A 26,293-nucleotide genomic window follows, 5' to 3' on the forward strand; every position below is an offset into this window, starting at 1 on the left:
CTCCTCCCTCCCTGTGACGTCTTTACTCACACCTGCATGCACACCACCAACAGCCAGTACTTCCATCACCAGCACACCCTCCAGTACAGTCCGCACACGTGCAGTCACCACCCCCACTGCCATTTACACGTCCCCTGTGTCCTCTCCCACTGTGTCTGTCACCCCCTCTTCCAAGACACACAAACGCAGGCAGCCACCCACCCAACAGCCAACCACCTCACGACAGCCTCCAGCCCATGCACCTTCACCCAAGGACAGCACACCTGACTCTCCTACAGCCACCTCCTCTTCCTCCACTCCCATAACCACTACACCTACCCTTTACCTTGGTCCTAAAAAACTTTACCTCTCCACTCTTGACCTCTTTCCCTCACCTGACCCACCCCCTCCATCTGCTAAGAGTCCCAAGAGCGCCTCAGCCACCACCAGCCCGGCTTCAAGGGTCACCGTAGTGCATGGATTTTGGAGTCCCCCCTTTGCCAGCAGTGATACATCGGTCAGCAGCAAGGGGACAGCCAGCCCCCCCCCTGGAAAGAGGACCCGTAAAGTAAGGGGCCGCCGCGAGAAGACTGACACGGCTGCCCCCAAGGACCAAAGTTCTGCCACTTCACCTGCCACAACATCCAGGGGAGGCAAGGCCCAGAGAGCCACATCGAAGGAGGGCAAGGGCAGCAGGGCGGAGAAGTCAGCCAGCAGGAGCGCGGACCAGGAGGGCCCCACAAGCCCCATCCCGGGTGTGAGGGAGGACACCCAAGGGCCCAGGACACCGTCACCGAAGGGTCCAGCAACTGCACGGTCGGAGGGGCCCTTCCTGTCAAGCACCGCTCCGCTGGGCCCTTCATCTCAAGCACCGCTCCGCTGGGCCCCGCCGTCTCAAGCACCGCTCCGCTGGGCCCCGCCGTCTCAAGCACCGCTCCGCCGGGCCCTTCCTGTCAAGCACCGCTCCGCTGGGCCCCGCCGTCTCAAGCACCGCTCCGCTGGGCCCCGCCGTCTCAAGCACCGCTCCGCTGGGCCCTTCATATCAAGCACCGCTCCGCTGGGCCCCGCCGTCTCAAGCACCGCTCCGCTGGGCCCCGCCGTCTCAAGCACCGCTGGCCCAATGACAGTGCCGGTTCTGTGTCGAGCTACTGTTCACGCTGCACTCGGGCCACCCTGCCTCCTCCATTGCCTGTGGAGACTGTTATCCACTTGATAGACTGTGGCTTTGCACTCCCCAGGATATGACAGTGGGCAAGCCACCCACTGTAGAGACTTGAGACACTGTGGCTTTGCACTCCCCAGGATATGACAGTGGGCAAGCCACCCACTGTAGAGACTTGAGAGACTGAGGCTTTGCACTCCCCAGGATTGAACAGTGGGCATGGTGGCCCCTTCTTGGATCTGGCGTCGTGGACTCATGTGGCTGTGGTGCCCCCCCTTCCCTTCCCCCTGAGGTGCCTGTAGTTTTATCATCTGATGCCCCTGCAGTGTTCTCTTCAACGGACTCAGGTCTCCTGTGTGGGCTTTGCCCATGTGTTGATACACTTTGGCCCACGGACAGTTGAAATTTCAGTGACTGTGCTGGACTTATTGCCTCTATTTATCGGTTACGCAATGTTTAAACTTGATTTTTTAAAATTCATTTTCCTATTTTACCATGACTTCAATGAACCTATTTTATACATAAATTAAATTTCTCACTTTAATTATATCTTTTCATTATTCCGGGGGGTTTGGGTGGGGTTACTTTGACTTGGTGCTCTGCATTGGTGTGTAGATAGTTGGGGGGTGGGTGTATTGCGTATGTGTGTGCCCGTAACCCTTCCTCCTCCCCCCTCCCCTGTGTCGTAGGTGCGGTACTCACCGTTGTCGTCTGCGCCGGAGTTCGTACTCGTGGTAGATGAGCAGGTAGACGAGAGCAGGTAGGATGTTCAATTCAGGCTCCATGCTGTCCTCCGTCCTTGTGGAGTGTATAGAGGTGAGCGTTTTCCCGTTCGTAGTCTGTTTCCGCCGTGTTTTTATCGGCGGTGTTCCCGCCCCGGAAAAGGTGGCGGATTGGTGAGTTGTGATAGGGTGGGCGGTACATTGTCTGCCGCCTGCCTGTTGGCGGTGACCGCCGCGCTGTTTGTGTGTCCCGCCGTGGCGGTCGGAGTGTTAAAGTGGCGGGCTCTGTTGGCGGTTCCCGCCAGGGTCAGAATTCCATTTTTTGGACCGCCAGCCTGTTGGCGGGTTGGCCGCCGCTTTATCACCGACCGCCAGGGTCGGAATGACCCCCAAAGTGTATAAAGTTCTCAAAGGGCAAACATGTCTTTTGCATATCTGCAGCTATTTTCTTCCAGGATTAAGTTTATAGCAGAGTAGCTGATCTAAACAGTGTGGTGAATGTTTTTGCAGTGGATTTGTATGCCTACCCAATTTGCATGCTTGCATTCATTCCAAAATGGGTATGTACAATGAGCTGCCAGTAGCAGTGCAACCGCCAGCCCTCAGTTAAGTTTGGACTCTTCGAAAAAGCAAATTAAGTTTTAAAGCCACTCTTGAGTGCTGACTATAAGTTCACCTTCTGTGAGATCAGATAAATAATCATCAACATTGATGAAACTGTATTGATCCATAATAATGAAATTAAGATTTTTCTGGTGAGAATGTACATTGACAGAATTCTTTTTTGTCAGTCTAACAAAAAGAATGAGACACTTTTGGTGTTCTCAGCTGATGTGACTCCTGAAGTTCTTGCTGTCACAGTAAGATCACAGGATGCAGTAAAATCAGCAGGAACCATTTTAAGAAACGTCCTGAAAGATTTGAATTTTGGACCTAATGACAAATTTAATGATGCCCCAGAGCTCCACAAATTATGGGAGTCAACAAGAATGCCTGATGTTGTCTTAATATTTTTTTATATAATTGTTTAATATCAGCAAAGCAAATGTTTACAAACTAAAGTTCTTGTGTTTGGAACAGAAGCAGACAATATTAAGGATAGCTTAGAAGATATAGATATAGGCGAAGAAGGGGAAGACAATCCCATAAACCAACAGTCTTAAGCTGTGCAAACGTACTGTATTTTTCAATTCATGTTTTGTGAATTATATCACAGCAAAAAGAAAACTCCGCTATACATGATGACTGCTTAGGCAATCTATAACAAGAGCAAAAGTAGAGAGCTAATCAAGTCAACGGATACGATTAGAGTATCAATAAATCATATTGACTTAGGTAGTCATTATGAGTCTGGCGGTCTGTTGACTGCTAGACTTGCAGTGGTGTTTGGCCCACCGCCATGCGGTGGTCAGAGCACCACATTATGAACATGGCGGTGTGCCATGGTCAGATCGCCAGCACCGCCAGGATTAATTGTCCCTGCGGTCTGGTGGTTGTGGTGGTCCTAATCCACAAGTGCAGCGCTGCAAACAGCGCTGCCCTGGGAAGTACAACTTCATTCTCCTCCAATGATTTAATGGTGGGAACACCGCATTGAAAAGGCTGGCAGAGAATGGGTGCAAGAGGGCCAAGGGGGCCCCCTGCACTGCCCATGCACTTGGCATGGGCAGTGCAGGACCCCCTCTTGTCAGCACTGTTGCAAAGTTCACTGACTGCTTTGCAGACAGTGAACATTGCGAGGATGCTGGTACATCCTGCATCCTACAGCACTGCCGCCGGCTCGATTATGAGCCGGAGACAATACTATAGGGGGTTTTCCGCTAGGCAGGTGGGCAGAAACTTAGGTTTCCGTCTGCCAACCTAGAGGGAAACTCATAATGGGCCCGGTGGAGAGGTAGCCACTATGGCGGCAACCTTCCCATCAGACGTTCGATGGACGGGCAAAAATGCCAGCTGAACTCGCAATCAGGCCCGTAGTCTGAAGCAAGAACTTGTTAGGAGCTCATGTACAATCTTGTGAATCCAACAGCACACCACTTCCAGGTCACTTTAGCTGGAAAGGATTTATATTTGCTGCTCTTGATAATTTTGATTTTGAAGACAGCTCTTATGTTTTTCTGGAACATCGAGCACACATGATACTGTAATGGTGCTTTTTCAAGAGTGTACCAATGAAGTAGCTGCTTGAAAAGAAAGGACTTCGCCTTCTGTACATCAACAACTGCATAGTTTATTTATCTGGGTGTACACCAATTTTGTTTAATGCTGACAACACCCTTTTACTAGCTAAGACTAGGGTGAGTCTCCAGAACTTAGGCCCATATGTATGAAATTATTGCGCCATCTTAGCATAATTTATATTATGCTAAAGCAGTGCTACCTTAACTCCGTATTTATATTTTGACACTAGAACCATCTATCATCAAAATATTGGAGTGAATGTTATTTTTAGGGAGTGCCAACCCACCTTGCATCTCATTTTGACAATGAGATGCAAGGTAGGAGTTCCAGTCCTAAAAATGATGTAGCCCTCTAGCGCCATCTTTACCTCCAGATGGAAAAACAACCCATACCAAGGAAGGGGACCACAAAAATGGCACCAAGTCTGATTAGGGTGAAAATGTAACTCCTGGTCAGAGCAGGCATTAAAAAGCGGCCTGCACATCACCACTCAAGGAAAACACACAGAAGGAACATTTGAAACCTCTAGGACAACATGGAAGTGTACTGCTCCAACTTGGCACACACCGCCCCTCCACCACCACCGCAGCAACCCCAAACACCACCACCACCACAGCAACACCAAAAACCACCACAGCAGCCAGAAAGGCAGTGCAGAAGGCGGGAGAGGATCTTCAGACAGCACACAGCCATTCTTGGCCTCAGGGAACAAGATGTGATCAGGATGTACGAACTGTTCATTGTACACCTGCTGCACCACATTGTGCCACACATCACAGCAAGTGTGAAAACTTCCACTACTATTCCACCCATGACAAACCTCCTTGCTGACCTCCATATGCTGCTGTCTAGATCTTTTCAGATAACGGGAGCACAAGTGACTGGTATGTCCCAGCCATCCTTCTCGGCCATCCTACCTCAGATCCTGGATGCTACCAAACGCCTCACACCCCATCACATCTGCTTCCCAAACACTCAGCGTCTGCAGCAGGGGGCCAAGCAAGGTTTCTACCAAATTGCTGGGTTCCGGCATGTGCTGAGTGCAATGGACTGCATCCATGTGCAACTGGTGCCACCTGCAGCAACAGAACACCTATATAAAAACCGCAAGCACACCCATTCAATCAATGTGCAGGCCATTATGGACCACTGTGGGCTCTTCACAAACACCCTAGCAAAATATTTCAGCAGCGTCCATGGTGCTACATATTTCACCATTCCACTTTCAAAGAGCAGTTCCGGGATGGGCAATATGGCAATGGTCTACTCATAGGTAAGCCACCATACCAATCATTTCACCTACAACACACCAACCATGAAGGACAAACAAGAAAAACACCACATGAAATACACATGGGCAGGGGAACACTGATATAATGGCAACAATACATTTGCAACATGCCACACTACACTGTAATCATTGCACTTCACAAACACATACACTCACATGTACATAACACAGCCACACCCTGACTGGCACACCACGTGTGAACAGGAGGAGCAATGTCCACTTTGCATACACAAGCAGCTCACAAACCACCGCAAGTGTCCACTGGTTGACAACTAACTACAGATACCACACACATTACACCAAACAAAAAATAGCTCAGCCATGTCAATGGCATAGACCATGGCCATTTAAAGAAAGTCATACATAGGCACAGTCTCACGTAAATCATGGTGTGCAAGCCACTGGCAGCACCTATATCAAATGGCACCCAAGTGGTGCCATTACGAACTACATATCATCTACACATACCTGACATACTTGTACTGTGCACAAACACCTGTCTGCTGCATTGTGTTGCACACATTTGAATACAAATTAACCTGCCATGAAAGACCATGGACCAGATTCAAGAGAAATGGGTCAGAATCTACTGCAGTGCCACCTCACATGCACCCCTTAGTGCCCTCTATCACCACCTTGTCTGTTCCATATACTAGAAATGGTCCATCATGGTGCATAGTTAGTACAAAACTGTAAAGATCATGGATGCCATGGTAGGGCTCTGCAGGAGTATGGAGGACATACCTGACTTTACACGCACTGTACTAAGGGACCAATGTAAAAAAATAGGCATGTCCCCTTCCAAAGCCTGCACTGTGCATGTGTTGCAAGTGTTTGTGATACATCATGTATTAGAAGCTAGGAGATACTACTGCACCAAATTAGATCATCCTACAAATGTGTGATACACACCCTCGTACATTTGATGGCTGGCACAACCATCATCTGCCACAAAGGGTAACTAAGTGTAGCACTGCATGCTTAGTGCCACATGGTAAAATGGACTGCACAGTTTGGCTTTGTAGGGCTACCAAGGTGTCTCTACATCTGACACCATTGTGGTACAAGGAGGTGGTTTGTTCCATCCAACACTACCCAAGATCATCATGTCCATCAACACAGTTCAATGAAACCATTTCAGAAGAACAGGAACATACATTATACCACAAGCAACTCTGAGTCTCCACTCCACCTACAAGTAACAACTGCCTTGATATATTCCAAACCGCTATCAAGCTTTACCAACACATCTTCTCTCATTCCTTTGCAGCTGATCAAGGTTAAAGCATATAGCCATGGGTAATGACTCCATTTGCCAATCCCACAACAGTAGAACAGCGTGCCTACAATGAAGGGCACAGAAGAACACACAATGTGGGGGAGAGGACATTTGTGCTTCTGAAATCAAGGTTCATGTGCCTGGCCCTGGCAGGAGTAAACCTCTTGTATGCTACCACTGGTATGCAAAATCATACTGGCATGGGCAATCCTCCGCTACATCTGTGTCAGAACAAATGTTTCCTCGGATGAACAGGTTGATGTCCACAACAAGGAGGGGGATGATGATGGAGTAGCTAATTTGGAGGGGGAAGAACAGAACACTGCTGCAGGAGCTCTCAGGAGACTCCACATAGTAGAGATCTTCTATACATAGTGACTAGACTAACAACATCACATTGTAAATAGCACAAATAAAATACTTTGCACCTGATTCTCCTTGGTCAACTCATTCTCCACTACACATATCATTTGAACGTGACTCAAACCTCAGGGAGCAGTTAAGGAACACAATAGTTACAAGTACGGTAGCAACATTGTTTGTGATGTAAGAGGGTCTACTGCTTCAATCTCACATATCAGTGACATGCAATTCACGGGCATGTGACTCCTGAAGGCCTGATCCATGCAGCACTATATATATTGTGCTGCCAAATGGACAAGGTACAAATTCCTAGCCCATTCCCCAGAACAACACCATGTCTACCAGGATGTATGCAAGGAGGCACACATAAGGTAGGGGCTGTGAACAAATGGTGTTTAAGTAATGCTGGAACTGAACACTGTCACATCTCAGGGTATTTGCTGCTTTGTGTGCACGGTGCATGTGTGACAAGGGGGGGGCATCATTGGTAACTATAGACCTTCAGTAATTGTACACAGATTGTAACCAATGTTAGATGCAGAGCCTGCACAGTGTATCCATGAAATTATGTCCTGGCACTGCCTTTGGGCACAGCCCTGACACATGGTGGACAGTACCTCATGTATGGCACGCACATGTTGGCTGTGGAGTGTGTAATGGGTTGTCAGACAAGTTAAGCAGCTATGGGTGCAGAATCACTATCTAAACACATGACCACTGTCAGGATCTAAGAATTTAACGGGACAATGCACCACTAAATAATTGTCTAGGTGAAATGTAGGCATAGTGTGTTACACTCTCAATGTACATAAGATGCACACTTTTCACACAAATCTGCTGTCTTGACAGATGCCTACAGCAAATCCAGATAAACATCTGAAGACTGATGTAGGAGTGTGTGTCCTAGGTAGCAAAGGGTTTGCTAGTACCAACAATGCTTGATATGTGTCAGCATTTTAGCTAATATATGGTCTGTGTAACTACATCACACAGAACATAGCAACACAAACCGCTCACATGACAGAACAAGTGCAAGGTAGCAACAGTAACAAATTATCCCATACATGTTTTGGGATCCAGCATTGCAGTCAGGTGTGGGATGTGCAACTATGTCCAGCAATGTTAAAAAATGTCAGAGATCTATCATGAAACTGAATGGGAGTAGAACTAGTCAAATATGTTGCATTTGGCTGATGAAAAATACAGCGCGGAGATGATTTCACACCTCAACATCATTCAATCATGACAAGAGTTACCTAGGTTGTGGCATGCTGGGAGAAATGTATATACCCTTGTTCAAAGGAGGATGTGGATGGACAGCTGAGAGATAACCACATATACCTGCAAAAACAACATGGGAGGTCACTTGGAGACAACACAAGTGCTGTGGCAGGTGTAATTTCATGTGTGCGTGGCACTAATTACATCTCACAAATACCGTCAATGGGACGGTAACTATCATGTAGCAAGTAGCAGAAGATGTGTTCATCTACAAATTACACAAGACACAAGTTGTATCCTGTACATGTATGACTAGACAATTTTGCTGTAGAAGATGTGTACAAAGTGCAAGCAGCCGAAAGCAATGCAATGTAGGAAACAATACATACCTTACCAGTAATGCAGGGAAAACATGGGGAAGGAACACAGATAGACCAACATAGACTGTGCAACACATCAGTATCACCATGTCAACATTCAGCACATGTTCAGAGAGGGTGGCCAGGTCAGTACATAACCCAGTAATGTTTGCCACTAGCATAACCTGGTATTTGCTCATCGCATGCCAACATGACAGGAGGCAGTGACAGACAACACCATCGGTACCCTGGCACGTTCCCAAAATAGAAGTCACAACAGCTATACAACCCCTAAACAAGCTGCCCATGGAAATAACTAAGGACATCAAATGATGAGACATGTCCCACATGTGAAAGAACCCAGTCCTCTGTACATTAGAGGGGATGGCTGACATTAAGTACCACAGAGGAAAATGTGATATCTTTGTCTGTTTGATAACAGTTGTGCAAGTGTCTGTCTGAGGGTAGTGTGCATTGTTCTGCTGAGTAGCAATCATGAAGAAGCTAGTTCCCTGCTCAAAAAACCTGAACACCACTGTTCTGGCTACATAAATGCATGACATTGTCAGGGGCCTGATGCATGTGCACAGGGGACAGAATAAACTGGAGCTCCATTAACCTGCCTCATCACATGCAACCAGGGGTTTGTGTTTCCGTACAAACTCACACAGTAGTGATGATGAGTAGGCTGCCATCTATGCCAGACTACAACACTGCTACACAGTGGTATGCCATTGTATGTGACAGTCAAAACAAACATGATGTGGACAAATATGAGTGCCTAGTTGGTTGCATGCACACGTATACACGTATACCACATATCCCAGCACACACATACCACTGTAATGTGTATGGATTCTGAACAAAAGGCAACCTAGCACAAAAGTAAGGGCATAGGTCAGTGACTGTAAGAAATGACCTTCACATGTGTTCTAACATACAGAAACATAGGTGGCACTGAAGTGACTACACATGCATTTGTCAAATGCCAACCTGTGTCCATGCAGGAAGATAGTAATGTGAGGTTTCACATTCTATGAACACACCACTGTGGCCATATGTTACAGAAATTACACTACACATGCCTTTATACACACACAGCATATACCAACCTTCAGTAACATGTGTACATACCATCTTCTGCAACTAAGATGCATGGGGAACCATTTGTCACACATGTAGCAGAGCATCATGAGGTAAAAACCAACACCACACCAAAGAGTGGACACATCCACATGCAACTTGGCAGGGGTAACGTGGTGTCAACCCAGTCCTAGTCCACTACATACTCTGATTACACATGTCATGGTTGTCACATGTCTTACCATGTGTTGGACATAGGCCATCATATATATTGTGTTGTTGGTATGTGTAAATTTGTATGTCAGACATAACAATGTACTACTCCCACAAATTAGTAATCAAACACATATGTACACATGTGCCAACATCTATGTGGATACAGTGTAGCTACAGATGCACATATGCACAAGGTATGAGAAATCGCATGCAGCAGACTCATTAACAAACCTATGGATTCAACATACCATTGTCACCATTATGACGTGACAGGATACATACACACATGTAGCCATACCTTATACACAACATTGTTGCATAGCCCATGTGACATTGCACGTGAATCTGGGTGAACTCAAGGACTACATTGCAACATTCCATGAGTTCCCGTCATGCATCAAAAAAATGATGCAAATCCTCAAATCTACACTCTTCAATGTCAGTAAAAGGACGCCTTGATCCTGAGCATCTATCACACATTTGCAGGGCTTTTCATGCACCATGATGAAAAATCGATGCACGACAAACGTCTAAAGCTCATACTTTTCTCCACAGGTAAAAGGTGCCTGGACCCTGAGTGTCTATTGCAAGTTCACAGGCCTTTTCATGCACTATGTGGAAAAATACAATGCATGACCGTGAAAAATTTACATGCATATGCATATACCAAAATATTCTACTAAGCTAAAAGGCTCCTAGCCCATGCAAAATGGGAAAACATCGATGCATGACCGCCATGGATCCAAAAAAAGACACATGACTGAAAACGTGATGCACAGGCCCAGGAAGTGATGAAACAGGACATCCTGCCTCCAAACATGGTACATTGAGTGAGTCAACTTTCACTTTCACTTCACAGTCTTATTGTATGTGACTGTGTGAGGGTATGTGGAGCTGGTGCTGTTGGAGTTTTGGAGTGTTTGGAGAGTTTATTGGTCTGTGTCCTGTAGCAGTTGCATTTTATTTGTCTTTTAACCTACTTTTTGTATTGTAAGTGTTCTGTTTCTGTCTCTTAATTGTGGGGTGTTTGTCTGAGGTAGTATAGTTGTTGGGGAAGTTGGTGTAGTTGGGGTAATTATAGGGAAATCTTTTTTTTTAGTGAACAGCATTTGCAGTCCATTATGTCAAGGAAAGGGAGGATGGCCAGGATGTCAGCCAATGAACTGGGGGGTTTCATATGCCTGGTACAACACTACCTCCCCATGATGCTGGTACCGGGTGGCCATGTCATACAAGGCTACCCCACAGAGGCCAGGAAGCTGTGGTGGGGGAAGGTGATCCACCACCTGACAAGAGTGTTTGCGGCAGGGAGAAACGACCACCAATTGAAGCACTGCTGTGCAGACTTCATAACAAGGAAGCAAGATCTGCTGAATCATCTGGGCATCGAGATTGGTGGAGCGGTTGGTAAGCATCCTATTTCCATACAAAGTCCATTTTTTGCATGTGCATGACAGTTGCAGATATGATTAAGTGCTGCATGTCATGGTTATGGATCTTCACATGTCGTATGTTACCTGTATGAAGAGACCCAGCTCCACCTTAGGCCTGCCATCCCAATGTACAATAATGATGTTGAGGAAGGACAGATGTACCATTTTCCCTGCACAACCATTACAAAGTGTTGTGATGCATGCATGGGGCAACTCAGTATTGAGCAGCACAACATGAGGCCTGCGCCAGGCATTATGTATAGAAGGGAGTCCCAAAACCTGCTTGGGGAGGCAAATGTATACGCCCCTGGGAAAAAAGAGAAGTACCTAAATTCCATATTTCATGCACTCTGAATGGCTGCTGAGAGCAGGTGTGATATGGGTGCATTTAAATGTATGTGATGGGCCCCCATGTACTCAGCAGAAGTCATGATGATCTGTTGTGTTGCAACTCCTGCTGAGTATATTATTTTCCAACACATAGATAGATGCAGTTGGACCCTACCCGCAACATGCTGTGTCTTAATTCTCATTAGGCACACACATGGCAGGGGTAAGGGGTACACTGAGGGCCACAAGGACTTTAGTGATGCACTTGGTGCTGCACCACTGTCATTCAATCTGCCCCTTTGTATCATTGGCCAAGGACATGTAAGGGAGCTTGACCATGCACTGGGTCTAGACTACTAGAACTTTCCTCTTCCTGTACATTGTGTATCACATATACCCTAAACTAAGTTTGTTGCCACACACACATGTGCTGAGTTAGTTCCACAGGCCTGCCACATCTCACTGACAGTATGGGGCTACCCTGGATCTACTCCATAACTGGCACAGTACTCAGTAACCTGTACCAATAAATGTGTCCTTGGATCACAGGGCAAGTGTGTATCTGTTGAGGCAAATGTCTATGCCCAAGTTCTTATCCCACCCTGGACAAATAATGGTATACCATGGCAACAATGGCTGGCCGCACACTATTGGCAATACATTCATGATTTCAATCAGTCAATGTGCAGATAGGTACAAATATTTTCACATGAGTAAACTCCCATAGCATTATTGATCGTGTGTGTGCTTTGTGATGGCACACACAGATTACTAACTTCACACAAGGATGTACCATGGCATGCCTCAGCACTTTGGAATACAAACACAGTCCCTGGGCAGGGGTTTGTCAGTTTGATGTGATAATGAAGTAGGTCTACAACATCTGGGGCAGGCTTAAATGCTATGGGAGTCACAATGGGATAGAAACTGCAACAACCATTGCATGCCCCTCAGATGCAGTATAGGTTCCTCAGTACCCTTCAGATATATGTAGTGATTCTTTAGTACTGCAAGGACCCATATTGTGCGGTACAACAGTCAGTAGTGTACACAATTAGCTGACAACTCAGCTCCAGGTGGTTGCGGGAAAAGTCTATGATTTTTCCCTCACCAGATCTCAGCAGTTTTCACAACATGGTCCTGCCACCATGATATTTGTGAGTGATGTAGGTCACATCACATATACATATGATGCGAACACTGTGTGTGCACCTGGTACTTTGGTGATGTCTGATATGCATATGCAAATGATGTACAATGTATCAGGATACTGTCACAGCACCCAGTGCAGGGCCAAGCTAACTGTGGGCCTAAGGGTACCCATACAGCCAGCATGTGTGCAGTTTAACACATGTAGTACAACATAGCACAAGGTATGGGGTTTTACTTCTGTAATGTGCATACAACTTTGAAATGCAGGTCAGTCTTTGGTCAAACTTTCTGGAGAGATTGCATCAGTTATACATGTGGACACATCATGGGCAATGGTGTGCTCCCTTATAACGTATGTTCAGGCCAGGTTGTACACCAGGACACATGAACGATGATTTACCAAACCATAGAATAGCCGGTGGGAAGTTTCCAGAACCCCAATCATATGGCCCCACCTCGCAACCTTGATGGCTGGGCAAGCCTTGATGTTTCACCAGGAATGTCGAGGTGGTAGATTGTATGCACAGCCCCTCTTATGCACAGCAACACAGGAAATTCAGACTTGTTTGGGCACATGATCCTCACAAGTTTGATGACACAAATATTGATTATGGACAATTTAGTCTACTCACCTCTGGGCCCTGATGGTTAACAATGGATAGCCCTCATCTCAGTAACATGTGCATGATACTGTAGATGGCTGGTAGGGAATAGTCATAGATGAGGAGTACGTCATTGTTGAAGAAAGTGTGGTGGACTGTATGTGTTATCTGCAGTTGCAGTATACATAATATGTCTGTTCAACCGCCACCCAATGCAGAATATGATGCTTGAGTCTCCTCGTATGTCATCTGCCAATATGACACAATACCAGAGGCATGCATTTCACAAAAGGGCTGAACTCTTACGGCACATGATGGAGGTGGAAGCAGAATACCACAGTATGTGAAAGAGATTCCGCAGAAAAAAGGCAACTGGGGAATGGCATGCATTTGCACATGGTGGACCTCCACAGCAGCCACAGCCACACAAGGACAGTGTTTGGAAGACTTCCGGGGTGTATGGGGCCTCTGCATTTCCATGGCCCTCCACGTCAGCTTCACCTGTCAGGATCTAGGCATCTGTTCAGACACCTACTGCAGTTGTTGTAAAGCAATTTCAACAAGACATGAGATGGGACATAGCCAAGATTTTAGCCAGGCTTGACAGATTGGAGGAGGAGAGTGCAGACAACAGGAAAATGTTGTGGTACATGAAAATGAAACTCAAGAAAATGAAAAAATTAACTTATCTTGTTCTACAGCCTCCTAGTTCCTTCCCCTCCCTTTTACTGTTGTACAAAGTTTTAGATTGGGTTTTAGATGGGTAGTATTAGGTTGGTGTAGGGTAGTCATAGGTTAGGTGAAGTATAGTGGGGGTGGGTTTTCTTGATTTTCTCTATTGGTGGGGGAATGAGTGGGGGTCATATTAAGGTATTTGTGTATTTAAAAAAAAGTATATTAAAAAAACAAAAAATACCAAAACATATATATTTGTTTAGGCCATGGGTTAGGTTAGTACATGTGTAGTCATAGATTATGTTGTCCTACTTGTATCTTGTCTCTTAAAGGGTGTGCGGGGACAATGTTTAGAGTGTGGTGTTACATGTATAAGATAAGTGTAGAATAGGTTAGATAGGTGTAGTTGTTAGTTAAGTTAAGTTAGTATAGGTTAGTTTAGCATAGTGGTAGTTTTTAGGTTAGTTGTGGTATATGGTTTTACAATAAATCCTGTTTTTCTTAGACTAATCATTTTGGAAGTTGATTGAGTGTCTGGGGGTTCTCAGGAGTGCACTGGCCAAGTTGGATGAATGGCATAGGGTATGCTTACTGTCTTGATTTACAAGGATTACCATGTGCATCCCCTATGACCAAGGAGATGTCAGATTGGCTGCTACATGCCGTCAACTAGTGCACACCTTTGCCATCCCATGTTCCAGCCATTCACAATGTTTATACTTTATCTTGGACAGGTAAATATGGTACTTCACCAGTCATTAATGGGGTCCTGCAATTTCATTGTTGGCAAGTGTGGCACATATGACAACAGGCAAATTTGGAACTGTATCCTGCAATACTGACAGGTGCTCATCACTGATAAGGTTAGCTTCTTCTGTACCACACAAATAAGTTATACTAGTACTTCCATCTGGGTAAATTACCATTGACTTGGTTCAGAGCCATACTTGCCATATGTCAACTTCAAAGGATATCTGTTAAAAATGTATATAGAACACTCAGTAAGTTGATTGTAGCAGACAACACCATCATTCACCTTTCTCATGGTAGGATCCTAGTGTGTTGCTTTGTGTCTGACACACATTGACATGGATCAACACAATGCAACTTTTAGATGAGTATATGGATCACAGTACATGTAGAAATGTAAGATGTGTTCAAGGTGCAAATGTATTTGTGAATTCTTTACAATGTCCAGTTCACAGACCCCAGGAGTAAACGTTAGCCAAATGTCGCACAATCAGAGTCCAGGGTTGAGAGACATGTCATGAGACATGGTTAGGAGTAGTGTGCATTAGTGAGGAGTTAAAATATGACCAATTGGTATGAAAGAGACAATGACAGTACAAAGCAGACAAATCAACAGTGGTTGGGTGTAGAGGGTACATTTCCTACTGTCACAACACAGGCATGATCTTAAGCCCAGAACTAAGGGGAAACTGTCCATGTGGCACAAACTAGTGCTACTGGGTGCTTTTCCTTGTGAATGTTATTCCTTCCACATCTTCATCCTCTGATATGCTGTTGTAGAGGTAGAGGAGGGCACACACACTTCAGGGGATAGAGATGTGAAGTCAAAAGTCCCAGCATCTACCATTTTTGGGAACACATGAGGCATCACTGCAGCAAGGAGGAACTGCTAATTTTTCAGCAGTGCAGCAACATCGCAGTGGTAGGCAGCCATGTTTTCCCTCAGGGGGGCCCCTTCCCCCTGTAGGGACTCCAGGGTATTCTGCATGGCCCCCAGCCTGTTGTCTGTTATGCTACTGCCCGTTTGGGAGGGCAATTGTTGTAGCCTCTGCTTCATGACAGCAGCTATGTCGGCCAGAGACTGCTGGGGTCCACGTGGCTTGAGAGAATGCCTTTAATGGCAGCTGAATTGTCTTTCTTTGGACTCAGGCATGGTCTCTATCCCCAACCACACCTGCTTGGCCATCTTCCACTGGACTCCTACCACTGTCTTCTGAAAGCTGATCTCTGGGTCCTACGAGTCAAGGGCTGTGTGAGTACTGGCTGGTTACAAGTGTTGGTGGCTGGCTGGTTCATGTGGAGACCATGCAACACTGTGTGTCCTCCCTGTGACTGGAGGTGGTGTCTGGAGTGATCCTAAGACATCCTGGGGAGTCTGTCTATTAATGGTTGGCAGCTGGTCATCTGTGTCATCTGCAAAATCCAGGACAGGAAGGTCGGCAGAAGGTAAACCATCATCATGTGCAATGAGAAAGTGTAAAATCATTATTCAATTGTTTTGTCTGTTGACATGGGACATCATTTATTTGCCACTGGAGGCTCAGTGACATGTTACTGACCCAAGGCTGTAGTTGTACTTATGTGTAGCATTGTGCATCACACATGGGTCAAGCTCACTAGATATTTTGGGGCATACGTAGGAGCCCCAAGTGCCACCTGGATGTCACTTTTAGTGAGGCTCAGGTGATGCAATGCTCTGCGCTGTATTTACAAGGTGGCATGAAGCCACTTTTTGTGCCTTGACGCCACCTTGTGTATATGGCCTCTTCACCCTTAGCAATTTGTGTGGAAGGTATGTGCAATGGGTGTTGCTGTGGGTGTTCCACAGCACCACCCATTGCATTTTGACACTGCCTCAGATTTAGGACTTTTTGTAAACCGGAAGCTATGCAAAAAAATCAAATACCAGCCCTGGGGTGGGGTAGCATGGCAAAATCTAGGTGTAATGCCTACATTTCTTCTAGATTCTTTGCTTTTTCTATGTATGCTGTATTCTGCAGCACACATAGTAAGAGCAAATCACCTTTTAAGTTTGTTGTTGTGCAGGAAGGTGTTCCTTCCTGCACAAAAAATCTCTCCCCTCAACGCAGCCATCCTTACTCTATAGTGCAAGGGTGGCTGTGTTGGCACACAGCAGCTAATTTACTGATTGCACCGGGGGTACACAGGGGTGCGCTGTATTCTTATTTATATGGGCATCCCTGCCTTTTAAAAATGATGGTGCGTGATGCTGTCTAATTTGGCACAGCAGCACGCAACATCATTTTCAGTTTGATCTGGCTCTCTATCTTGTCAGATGGAGAGATTGCAGCTACTTGTACAGCTGCACACATGATGTTCAAAGACATGCTTCATGTGTTGTATGTGTTTTATTTTGTGGCCATTACCATACTGCACAATGGTTGTCTCTGAGTTGTTGTGGGTTCACTCTGTGTGGGTTGTGTTCCACAGGTTGCAAGCTTTAGTGAAAACTTTTCTCATGTGGCATGGCTCAGGGAAGCTGCAATATGTGTTGCACTACACTGCACCAGTTTAAGGCCCATATTTATACTTTTTTCGCGGCGCATTTGCGTCATTTTTTGATGCAAAAGCAGCGCAAACTTACAAAATACAATTGGATTTTGTAAGTTTGCGCCGATTTTGCGCCAAAAAGCAGCGCAAATGCGGCACTAAAAAAGTATAAATATGGGCCTAAGTATGCAGGGATGTGCCATGTTTATTTGAATATGGTACATCCCTGCAATTCCCCCTGTGCCTGCACAGATTTGTCCTCCCTGCACCAACACAAACATTGTTGCAGGGTGATGAAAGGGTGCATGTCTTGGAGGGATGATTTGCTCATGTGCAGGGAGTTGTCACTTCCTGCACATGAACGAGCTATTTAATGCTAAGATGGCATTTCAATGTGTGCTGCAAGATGCAGCACACGTGAGCAAAGGCAATGCAACAAGAAGGAAGGGAAGCATATTGGCCAGAGACACCACCTTGACACCACCCCTGGGGTGGTATTGACTTCCGTCAATGTCTCTGATGTCCATGTTGTGCTGGTACAGGGGCTTTGACAATATGCAATGGGTGTTGTAGTGGCACAGCCACACTATTTGCACGTGCCTTCCAGACAACGTGCTGCATATTTACTTGGTGGAATATAGCTATAGTGAGTGGCCTATGTTGATTTTGTGTATATGTTTGAGTGCATAGCACAACAAAGGCATCAGTACATGTGTGGCTTGGGTGGGGATGGCGTGTCTTGATTCAGGGCCTATGTGTCCTAAAGTAACCCTTTAGCATGCATTGAGTGTGTCCTATGTGCCTCCCCCTTCTGCCATTTGTGGAATAACAGCAATCCCCCCTGAAACTTACCCTGCATTTGTGGTGGTTGTTCGTAGTTTGCCTTATTCTGTCCTGCGATTCTAGTGACCAGCTCCTCCAGGATGGCAGCTGCAACCATCTCTTCCAGCTCATCCAGGTCCTCCTGAGGTGCGGGACTTCCACCTCCAGTTTGAAGTGGTGCTTTTTGGACAGTTTCTCTTTAGTCCTGAGCTTGCAAAAGTGCCAGCACTTCTTCCACTCTGTGATACTCATCTTCACCTCTGTCACGCTGTTGACTTAGTCTACTATTTGCTGCCATATTGTGTCTCTCCTACCAACTGGGAATTTGGAGGTGACGAAGAGCTGGTATTGGTGCCTCATCAACTCTCTGACCAGGATATCATGCTCCTTCTCACTGAAGCAACACTTGTGCTTCCTCTTCTCCTTCTACTGGGACTTTTCTGGACCCTCCTGGCTGGTACTTGGGTGATTGGGGTCTCCCTGGGGTCTCTCCTGGCCGGAAAGAGTCCATCTTCTCTTGCAATTGCACTTTTTCCTTCTTGTGCATTTTGTTTTGATAATAATGCAGTAAAAGAAAATGGCAGTAACCTTTTGTGACATATGTTAATTCTGCAAAACGATCTAGCACCACTTTTGCAGCATTAGTGCCATTTTTCCATATGGCATGTCACAATGGTTAACGTCATTTCTTTTTCTGCTAACCATTCCTTAGCGCCATTGTACATCATATCTTAAATATGGCACACGGATGGCACTAAGGAATGACGCTAGCTCGGGATAACAAAATGACACACAACTGCACTAGCACAGTTGTGTGTCATTGTTCCTAAATATGCCCCTTAGTGACCAGGTTTTTGCAAGACCTTGGGTTGGAAGTCAATGCAGTTAAGACAAAGCTCATCATTTATACCAGGAAGAGAAAGTTGAATTGTATGGTTATTATGAGTAATGAGAGTTTAGAAAGGGTCACTGAATTTGACGACCTGGATGTCAGATTGGCGGACTCCGGCTATGGGGCCCACAAATAACTAAAAACTTGCATGGCATCAGCTATAGACAAGGTGCTATTGTTAGGATGGCTAAAAAAGCTCAGTATTTTCCAGTCAACCCAGCAATCTATATTTACAAGACCTGGCTTCCATACGAACTTTGCTATATTGGATCCGTATATTGTCAACCTAAGAACTGCAAAACTACAGGTTCGGTCTTAGCAATGTCTTGGGGTGGGTGCAAATGGTGCATAGGTTTGGCTGGCTGAGGAACTTTAGGAACACGTGGGCAGAGCTAGGATTTCCAGAATTCTGTGTCACTCCTGAAGTAATACAGCTGAATGCTATGTTTTTGGTAAAGCAGAATTTTTGGGAGAGGGTTTCTTCTTGGATTGACCAGTTCAGTGACCAAAGAACACTGACAAGAGGTTTCCTTCAATTTAAACATGAAACCACAGCCAAGGATTTTTTTAAATTTAATCAGACGAGTGCATGCCGTTCTCTGTTTCTACAGTTCATGTCTGGCACTTTGCCTTTTGCTGCCTTTACTGCTCTTTGGGCCTCTCCTGTAGAAGGTGCCAAAATTATAAATTCTGTATTGTCACTGAAGAAACAGATGAGCACATGCTCTTCTTTTGCTTTAGATATGCTGTGCCGGGGTGTAGGTGGATTGTTCCCCTATGTAGAAACCTCTCTATAACAGACCTAAAAATTTGCAAGAGTAATTTTTCATTAATGATAGTAGTAGCTATTTCCAAATTTTTATTTGCAGCTTGGACAATTAGGCAGAAAGAACGTCCTTTAATGTAATGAATTTGTTTAAGGGAGTATGAGCATTACAGTGCCTGGCTGCATGACGATGACAGCTTGCCATGTTTTAATATATGACTTGTCTCCTTTTTTATTGTTTTACATTTGAATGTTTTTATGTTTATTTCAGAAAGTGTTGTGTAGTTTAACATCATTATTGGGCTGTTGTATATTTTCTTAATGGTTTGTCTTATGTCATTTGACAGTAAAATTATTTATTTAGAGCAGTCAAGAAACTTTAAAACTGAATTTATCATATTGCTTGTTCTGTGCCAACTGAAGAATGAGGAAAAGGCAGTTACTCCATGGGCTGGAATTCATGCTCTGATCTCACACTGAAGAAGGTTGGGTTTTAAACAGTAATACCAACTCTAGTCACAAACTATGCAACAGTATACACAGCTCTAACAAAAATCCAAAATGTGAGCATTCAACTTGAAGACCAGTCTAACCAGTCTATCCTGCCAATTTTCCACAATGAAGTTGTTTTCCATACTGTAGCTGACAGTTTTATGAGTAATCCAGTAGAATTTGATGATCTTTATCCAATGATTTGTTTTTTCCAAATTACAAAGTTGCGCTGAAGTGCGCAGGAAGTTACCTCAGTGGATGTGGCATAGATGATGCACATATTGAGGATTGAATCTTTGAAAGCAAAACTGTCCAGTCAGTATTGAGCAGAACTCATTATGTTATATTCGTTCATTACAAGGTATGCTCATAATTTCTGAGGCTATAGAAACATTGTGTTGGAATGCTTTCTGGAACAATAATGACAAATTAGGTTTTGCATATTTTATCACAGAAGTCAACAAGGCACAGGGTGCACTTCATTCAATAGATATAATGGAAAGCAAGGGAATGTTCAATACACTCAGTTCAAAATCAGAAATCCTGAAAACCAAGTTCATAGAGTTTGTCAAAGAATGTGAAGAAAAATCAGAACTGTGCAAGTACTAAGGAACATTTTTGCACATGATAGCTCAATTGGAAAACTTGGTACATGCCAATAAAGAAGGTGATTGGGAGCTGCACTTTAATGTTTGCAGATGATACCTTACTGATTTCACGAACCCCAACGGGCCTTCAAAATGAACTTGATGCCTTTTTTAAATTTTGTACAAAGAGGGGCCTAGAGATAAATTCTTCTAAGACTAAATTTATGGCTTTTAATCCTCATAAGTCTTTTAGGGGGAAAATGACTCTGGAAGGCCAACCGATAGAGCGAGTTAGGCAATTTGACTACTTGGGGATTAGGATATCGGATGACCAACGGTGGTCGGCACAGATCGAGAAGAGTGTGTCTACCCTTTGACAGAGGTCGGCTGCGATAGCTAGGAAAATTGCCTGTACTACGGAAGGAGAAATTTCACCTGCTATCACAGTATATAAGGCAGCAGCCGTAGCTGCTTCAATCTATGGTGCTGAATTATGGGGGTATTACAACTCTAGTTGCTTGACGAAGGTGGAAAATCGCTTTATGCATAACTTTCTGCATCTACCGATAAGTACTCCACTCACACCTCTTAGACCGGATTTAGACCTAAATGAGATCCATAATGAGGACGCCCTAAGACCCCTAATGTATTGAGTCCGCCTTTGGACATCCGAATTCCTGTCCCCTTATCAAGCTGCAGTTGCCGAGCTTCTAGCGGACTGCGGTGTGTTAAAAATTCCCTGGTTCAAATATATCAGAGACATGTGCCAACTTATTAAAATGGAAGAGGTGTGGAGAAACCCCCACAGCCTGACAAAGGAAGTAAAGGCACGAATAAGGCGGTGCTATTGGGAGTTCATTTTGACCAAACTTTGGTCCAAAAAGGACCATGGTAGTAGGACACTACAGTTCTTGGACCACAAGTGTAGTCCCAAGGTTGAGGCTTTTATGAATAACATCAATCCCCCCATGCCAAAACTCTTTTCATTAAATTTAGGATGGGGATATTGCCTCTTAATACATTTACAGAAAGATGGTGCAAGGAGGTTCACAATTTGAGATTTTGCCACTTCTGTCCTGAGCAACCAGAGACACCGGCCCATTTTATGTTTTTTGTCCTAGATATTTGGTGCCAAGGAAGAAGTGGATAATCCTCTTATGCAGATCAATAGGGATAAGGGAACACAATATATCCTTGCGAATTCTTACTAGCGACACAAGTGACAAGGTGGTCTTTGCTGTTGCTAGGTATTTACAAAACGCTTGGGCCAGAAGAACTAGAGAAAACATTGTTGACTGAGTGGATTAGCCATAGTCACCCTAGGCCTCAGTTGATCATTATGGGCATGAATTTACGAAGGCTCTTTTTTTTAACGGATAAAATGAAATTGTTGTCAGTTTGTATTGCTGCTATAACTATGTGTGCCATCAGCTCATTTTAATTTAAGTTACTGTAGGAAGACATAGATTATCCCACGGTATCAAGTTCGAACAGGCCCTAAGGAGCATAAAATCTGATAGTTGCTTTGTATTGTTATAACAATAGAGTTTTAATATCTTAATCTAGTAGAATTAATTGTTCCTTTTTAATGTTCCATGTGGAAACTGAGGGGGTCATTCTGACCCTGGCGGTCAAGGACCGCCAGGGCCAACGACCGCGGAAGCACCGCCAACAGGCTGGCGGTGCTTCGGGGGGCATTCTTACCGCGGCGGTAAAGCTGCGGTCAGAAAAGAGAAGCCGGCGGTTTTCCGCCGGCTTCCCGCTGCCCCAGGGAATCCTCCACGGCGGCGCTGCAAGCAGCGCCGCCATGGGGATTCCGACCCCCTTCCCGCCAGCCTGGTTCTGGCGGTTTTCACCGCCGGAACCTGGCTGGCGGGAACGGGTGTCGTGGGGCCCCTGGCTGCCCCTGCAGTGCCCATGCCACTGGTATGGGCACTGCAGGGGCCCGCTAACAGGGCCCCACATAGATTTTCAGTGTCTGCATGGCAGACACTGAAAATCGCGACGTGTGCAACTGCACCCGTCGCACCCCTTCCACTCCGCCGGCTCCATTCGGAGCCGGCATCCTCGTGGAAGGGGGTTTCCCGCTGGGCGGGTGGGCGGCCTTCTGGCGGTCGCCCGCCAGCCCAGCGGGAAACTCAGAATGACCGCCGCGGTCTTTTGACCGCGGTACGGTCTTCTGGCGGTTCCCGCCAGGCCGGCGGCATCCGCCGCCGGCGGGGGTCAGAATGACCCCCTGAGTCTTTTATCAATTCAAAATGTTATTGTATGGTAAGTGTTTGTTATTTATTGGATACTTTTATGGCTTCCAGACAAAATAAAGCTATTTATTGATTGAATTGTTGGTCCGACACGTAAAAGTGAATATGTTACTCAGTGGCAGCTAGCTCACCATGAAGTCCTTTCCATTAGCAATGTTTTCAGAGAGAAGACAAATTCAAAATTAATGGACCATTGTGAAACTGCTCCTCACTACAAACTGGTGAGAAAGAGAGGGGAGCATTTTAACAAGCATGTTGATAGCCTTCTTTATTTAAATCAGCAGCAAGGAAACCCCTTTGCAATGACTGAGCCTGTGCGACTACACAACTTTGTGACCAAACAATATATAGCTAATGATATAAAGATGTCTACTAGATGGTCTGGAGCATAGATGCAAGCTATACGCAGAAGTGAAGCAGGAGAGATTTGAATTGAAAGAGAAAAAGGGTTGGACATAATCACTAAAGCTAAACTTCCACGCTTTAATTGCCACAGTAAGATTTTCAAGTTAAAAAAAACACTTTTGCAAGCACGTAGCACATAGGGAGATGGATGTAGCCAAAGAAAGGGGGACATTTCCAAGGACATTCTGTTGCATGCTTTAAACAAACACATTATTTGATGGAGATACCGCTACCAAACAAGTGAAGCACAAACTTGTGTAAGAGCTTGAAAAAAAACCTTTTACTGAAGAATTTCAATTCGAAAATGTGTCCTCACTGAAAACTGCTGTTGTTGTAGACCACATGTCACAATTGCAAAGGGTCAAGATTTTATCCATGCAAAACTTTGGAGAGGTAGTTCAGACTGTTTTACAGATATCAAAGTCGGTGTGCACCTTGCAAAAACTGCACATTGTCTTTGACAGTTATCTTGAACTATCTGTCAAAGAATGTGAGAGAATTAGACACATGTCTACAAGTGGAACAATTCACCTTGCCTGCATCAAAAATTCCTGTGCAACTTGATAAATTGTGGTCATCAGCATCAAACAAGATGAACTTGGAGATGGTAACTCATCAAAACATTGCTGATGCTTCAGTGAACATCGAATTGTCTAGTGCTACAATTGGAATGATTGTTAATGAGGATTTGGTGCCTGCAGAAATATTTTCAAAAGGTGCAGGCCATATTGTTCAAGAACTTAACAGCAAATTGGAGGAACCGACCTTTGTGTTGTGCCACATTTTGAGTGGGCTGTTTGAAATGGTTCCAATTGTGTCATTGTACTGTCAAATGACAGAAATCTTATTATAGTGGCACTTAGATTTGTTGCAATGTTTATAAGTCAGAGATTGTCAGAGATATAAATATGTTATGGTGCTCTTATCAAGGCATATATTCTTACGGGTGATAACACTATGAGCCAGAGTGGAACAAAGCTTGGAGGTTTAACTGATGAACCTGTGAAGTTTCTAAAAGGCCATGCTGATGCAGAAGAAAAATGTGACTTTAAAAACATAGAAAAATACCATGTGCGTGTGCGGATAACAAGTTCTGACTGTCATACATTTGATGATGTTTGGTAAATTGAGTTCAAGAGATCAGTCCCACTAAGTGAACTTCCACCAACATCATTTTCTATGCATTGAGACATTAAAAGGGTGTTCTACTTGTTCAGAAGATGTGCATATGTTTGGATTATACATATATAGAGAAAGATCTTTGTAAATTTGATTGGGAAGATATTGATGGGGTGCTAAAGCCTACCACATTTCTAAAGCATCTACCCACAGATCTTACACCTACAAGTACTAGCAAAACCTGTGCTACAAAAAGATCTCCCTGTCGACATGCTCATCTCAAATGTTCACCATTCTGCAAATGTACCACAAGCGATTGCCAAAAGACAAATAAATAAAGTGTACTATGAAAACAGGAGTTATAAACATTATTTTTTCATATTCAGATCATAAACATTGTTTGGTGTATACATAAAAGGATTAAAAACCGTTATAATTTGCTTAATTTCTATATAGGTCTCTTCTTCCTCTGATATAGCTGCCATTTTGGGAAAAGGCAAAAGGGTTGCTCTTAGAAGGTATTTTTGGTCTCTATAAGACTATGTGGCCCCAAAACCTGTGTTTTGACACTAAAATGAAGTATATAAGTCTCCTGGTTCCTGAAATATAACATCATCACCGCAACACATCCACCATTTTTTAAAAAGCCATTAAAAAAAGAATCCGCCCAGATCAGCAATGTATACCGAAGCTAAATTGCTTCTCTAAAGATCCAAAAACATAGATCAAAAATGAAAATCTCTGGACACCAATTTTTTTACCAAGGTGTATTATGGGTCTGGGATCACCAGGTGTTGAAGCATGTATCAGCCACCCTCAGCCAGAGGAAAGATGGGAGCATTGGCCCTTCCATGCAGTCAGCCAGATAACAACTTACAGTTAGTAGAGGGAGGGGCTGGCAACCGGGGTACTGACTGGTTCACTGGGTATTGGTCAGCGCTGGACAGCAAAGCTGTGGCAGTTTTGGAAGTTGTCGGTATAGTATGAAATCAGGGCTCTGTCTTCTCCCAATAGGCCCCACAAATTGCTGTACTCCTGGAGTACCGGATTCCATGGTGAGGGGACATGGCCATCGTCAAAGTCTTCCATAGTCTCTTGCCATCAGCTGACGTTGTCTCAATGTTGGTATGGTGCCTTAGAGTGCAGCGAACATCCGGCTATGGTATGGACTGTTCACTCCTACTGAAGTACTGGGCCACTACTCACCTGCGGAGGGCACAGCAGGTGTGTGGTTTCGGTGCCTTAAGGGGGTCCAACTCAGGCCCGGTGAGGCAGCCAGATCATCAGGACCACTGCCATGGAGAAAGATGTGGCTTCACACTCCGGTGCTATCTGGAGGGAAAGGGTAATCCGCTGCCACCAAGGACCAAAAACGGGGAGCTGCCATCTTGACTTCCTTCAAAGTCTTGTTCCTACTTTCAACTGCCCCATTGGTCTTGTGATAATAGAACAAACTCTTTTTGCGTTGAATACCACTAATGTTCAGATAGATTTCCATATCATTAGGACAAAATTGCTGACCATTATCTGACAAAGGAGCATTAGGTTTGCTCTTGCTTTTAAATATTTATTTTCTAGCAACCTGCAAAAGAAATATTCCTTACACAATCTACCTCTAATTACCAAGAATAATGATCCAT

The sequence above is a fragment of the Pleurodeles waltl genome, chromosome 11 (assembly GCF_031143425.1).
Source record: "Pleurodeles waltl isolate 20211129_DDA chromosome 11, aPleWal1.hap1.20221129, whole genome shotgun sequence".
NCBI lineage: Eukaryota > Metazoa > Chordata > Amphibia > Caudata > Salamandridae > Pleurodeles > Pleurodeles waltl.